Here is a 4,482-nt window from a genome sequence, read left to right on the forward strand (position 1 = left end):
AGAAGTCTGCTTAAACAGCAATTGCCATTCTATCAAAGTCCAGACAGTGAAACTTTAGGCTTCCTTTACCAAAAAGAAACAAAAACATTACATTGAAAATGTTCAGTAAGGAAAATCTAGAGGTTGGCTTGTGAGCAAAGATAGACTAAGCAACAATGACAGGCTCATTTTCCTCAGGATTCCCTCCAAGGCTGCACTTAAAGAAAGACTATAAGGTCTGCAAGATTATCTCCTTATTGACTTGGCGTAAAATGCTTGCTTTACAACATGAAACGGTTAAAATATAGTTTAGATTCTAAAAAAAATTAACATTCTTCTATGACCAATGTATTTTATAGTCTTTGTATGGATGATTATTCTCACCTTGAAAGGATTCTCCAGAGCAAGACTGCATATAAAGCCCTGTAAAACCATGGAGATGACAGTTTTTATTCTACGTTTAAATGAATAGCAATTGTGGGAAATTCAGAGGCAGAAGATAGAAGCTGGATGGAGTACAAGGACATCAAGAATTTCTGGGGGAACAGAGCTCTAGTTTGTTGTCTAGAGTTGAGTAAGGAGTTAAGCAATGACCAACATTGTTACTTGGTCCTTGGACTGTGCTAATCACACTGCAATCACAGGGGATATTATTCCCTCCCAGACTTTACCAAGGTCTTTCAGGCTGAGGATTTAAAAAGCCATATCTTGTGGTTCTCTTCTGTGTTCATCTTCTGCCCTACTCACAGTCACACTGAGGTACTTGTGAGACTTACACATGCCACACTTTTCACCTTTCACCTAGGATTCCACCTCTAGTGCTAACCCTCACCACCATCTGCAGTTCCTTGTTTTTCTATTTCCCTAACTACTTCTTTCTACACTTGATCCCAAGAAGGTTCTCCCAAGAAATCTTCCTCACTACTGTTTTTGAAGTTTTAGGCCTTTCCTTTAATGTCCTTTACTGCTTCCTTTCCTTTAATTCTTATTATAGTGTTGTAGTCAGGGTTTATAATGGTTTAATATAGGACACATAACTTACAGGATTATTTTATAGTACTCACCCAGAGTCAAGTACAAAAGAGTTCAGGGAATCTGGCCACACATTAAAGACCAAAAGAGTCTAGCTGAGGTCATGGATCCCAAGGCAATGTCCTGAATGAATCCAGCTGAAGACTTAGAGCCCATAACAGTGTCCCAAATGAGTCCAGCTGGAGGCCAAACACCCGCAACAATGTCTCATGCAGGACTGTTTAAGGATCTGTTCTGGGAAGGCCTAAAGGTCAGTGGTAGAAGCTAGAAATTCTGTGCCACCAGGATGAAGGATCTGTGCCAGGCTGAGAGATCTGCACTGGATGAGGAAGTAACACTCCAAGTAAGGACCAGAGTTTCCCAAAGTGAATTATAGCCATTCTCAGCAGCAACAAGGTCTCAAGCTCCTCTGACAATGAGAATAGCTGAGTTTGTATCAGGAAAGCCAACATAACCAGATCCTCCAGAAGAACCAACCACCCCCTTCTTCCTTTCAGTTGTCAACGATCATCAGGTGAACCTCTCAAAAACATACTGATTAAGCTTAGCTGGGTGTTACAAGTTGACCACCAGTTGTCAATCTACCACACATAGTATAATTATGAATTTATTTATTATTTTCTCCCCCCCAAATGAGGGTCAGGACTAAATTGAGTCATGTTATTTTTCTTTTTTTAGTTCCTGGTTGAGTCATAGCATGTGCTGAATAGTTATATGATGGATAGATGGATGAATAATAATGAAATGGATGCTAAAAATTCTACAAGGATAAGTGAAAAAGTGGTTGTCCACATGCTTGGTTCTTTTGCTAAAAAAACTGGAGTAGTGCATGCAGGGGTAGAAAGAGTACATTAGTTTTATTAGGTTAACTTGTTGATTGCTATTGAGAACATGCTCAGATGAAGTAAACCTGGAGTTTATTTTTTCACTGCCATGGAACAGAGCCACAGGAAGAATTGTCCTAAATTTCTGCTGCCGCCTTGTGGCACTCTGCAACCATTTCTGGGGCTTTGGGGTCAGTGTGATTGGTGACTGGTTGACTTTTATCTGCTCTCTCTCCTTCCTGATTGTCACTAACTTTCACCTCGGGTTGTTCTATGACAGCCAAATCCCACATGTGGGGTTCTGTCTTCTAAGTTAGCCTTAGATAATGAGACCACCAGCTCATTCTGGAAGTAAATTGCCAGATGTAACCATGAGATCCAGTGGTTGGTATGAAAAGGGTGGGCTGAATTTATCTAAAGTATACATGAAGTCTACGATTCAGAGTCAGTTCCTATGAAAATTTCTGTAGCTTGTGCCCCTGGACATTGGGAAGCCAAGTATTTCTAATTTTCTTGGCTACAGTGTGTCAGAAACTTATTTAAAAGAAAAAAATTCATAAATTTCATGATATATCAAAGAGGTGGTTTACAAATGTTCTACATTGTTTAAGTATGGGCAATACCAAACAATATCTGCCATTGTTAGGATGGAAAGGAAATTTGAAGACCCAACCCCTTGATTTTAATAAATAATTTTAAGTGTTATTATTCACTGAGAACTTAACTGTATGTCACTATAAGCATCATATGTTATCTAAATCTTTAAAACTAGATCTTGTTATTCTTATTTTAGAGTTGAGATGAATATTCAGAGAAGTGACACAAATTTCTTGATATAATTTAATTAGTGAGAGGGAGAGTCAGTTAGGTCCTATAGTTTTACATCTATAATAATCATAACTTCTACTTGTATCAGACACTATGATGAGCCTTTCACATGCACTGAATCATTAATGCTACATGACTCTGAGATTTAGATGTTGTTGCCATTTGGCAGATTAGGAAACAGATTCAGAGGGGTTGAAGAAACTGTTCAAAGGCAAGCAGAGAATTAGACCACGAACCAAATCTTTTCAAGCAAGTACCTTTCATTGTCTTAGGGTATATCAATAGCTTTAAGTTTTAGAAGGTTTTATTGATAATATTATTTTTACAGTCTCTTTCTCACCATTCTGATCTATTGGGGCATCTGTGTTGGATTAGAGATCCATTTTTTTTAAAGAGAAAAACATTTTTTTAAAGTTTCAAAAAAGGCTGATAAGAGGAACAATAATTAATTCATTAGATGCTGTTATCTTCATAGTAGACAATCAGAGTATAGGATATAGGTATGAACTATTGTCCAAATAACATTAACACAAACTTTCTATTAAATGAACTAAGAGAAACTAGCTGTATAACCATCTTAACTATCTTGTGTATACATGTTATTTTTTTCTTTTCCTTTTCTTCCTTTCCCCTTTACCCCATTGATTTCTCTTTCTTTTTGAACAGTATCTTTCTGATTCACAATGTCTATCATACATTTTGGATCTTATATACTCATTCAGCTTCTCACACTAGTGAGACAAGATGATGTTTACACACATGAGTCTGATCTATTTCACTTGAGTATGGTCTCATGTCACATTCATTTACCTATAAAAGTCTCCAGCTTGTCCTTTATGGCTGAATAGTACTCCATTTTATAAAAAAGCCACATCTTATTTTAAATCTATTTCTTGGTTGATGGACATTTGGTTTTTTTCCAAGATTTAGTTATGACAAATTGTGCTGCTGTAAGTATGGGGGGTGCACATACATAGCTTTGATATAATGTTTTTAATTCTTACAAGAAGATACCCAGAAAGAGACTAGCTGGATCAAATGGAATATTCAATGCTAGTTTTTTGAGGAATCTCCACACTGATTTCCACAGTGCTTGCACCAGTGTATACTCTCATCAGCAGTGCAGAAGAGTTCCTTTCCCCCCATAGGCCCACCTGCATTTGGTATTGTTTGATTTTTTGATAATAACCATTCTTTCTGGAGTGACATGCAATCTTAGTGTTGTTTCAATTTGCATTTCTCAAATGACCAATTATGTTGAACAGTTTTTCAGATACTTATTTACTGTTTGTGTTTCTTCATCTGAGAAGTATGTATTTATTTCAGATGCCCACTTTTGGAGGCCCAGCGTGTGTATGGGAGAGCTTTTGCACTCCCCTGCACCTGCTGGATCCCTCTGGACCCAGCCAAAGCCCAGCATGTGAGTGAGACCTTCAGCCATGTTCTCAGGACCCCTCCAAACCCCTGCAGAACCAGCCCAGGCCTATTGTGTAAGTGAGAACTTCCACAGCACTCTCGAGACCCCTCTAGACCCAGCCCAAGCTCAAGCCCAGCTTGTGTGTGAGAGAGTTTCCACACTCTCCTTTACCTGCTGGATCCCTCTGGACTCAGCCCAGGCCCACTTATGAGTTAGTCCTTCTTTTCTGCTCTCTGGACCCCTCTAGACCCAGCCCAGGCCTGATATACAGGCCTGGGGTGAAACTGCAGCTGAAGTCCCTGCAGAGCAGCTAGGGGCCAGAACCACCCAGCTAATCCAGGAGCACAACATCTTGCCAGAGGGACACAATGGGTTCACTTCCAAGGGCTGCAGGAGGAAGAA

The sequence above is a fragment of the Octodon degus genome, unplaced genomic scaffold (genome assembly GCF_000260255.1).
Source record: "Octodon degus isolate 3935 unplaced genomic scaffold, OctDeg1.0 scaffold00094, whole genome shotgun sequence".
NCBI classification, from domain to species: domain Eukaryota; kingdom Metazoa; phylum Chordata; class Mammalia; order Rodentia; family Octodontidae; genus Octodon; species Octodon degus.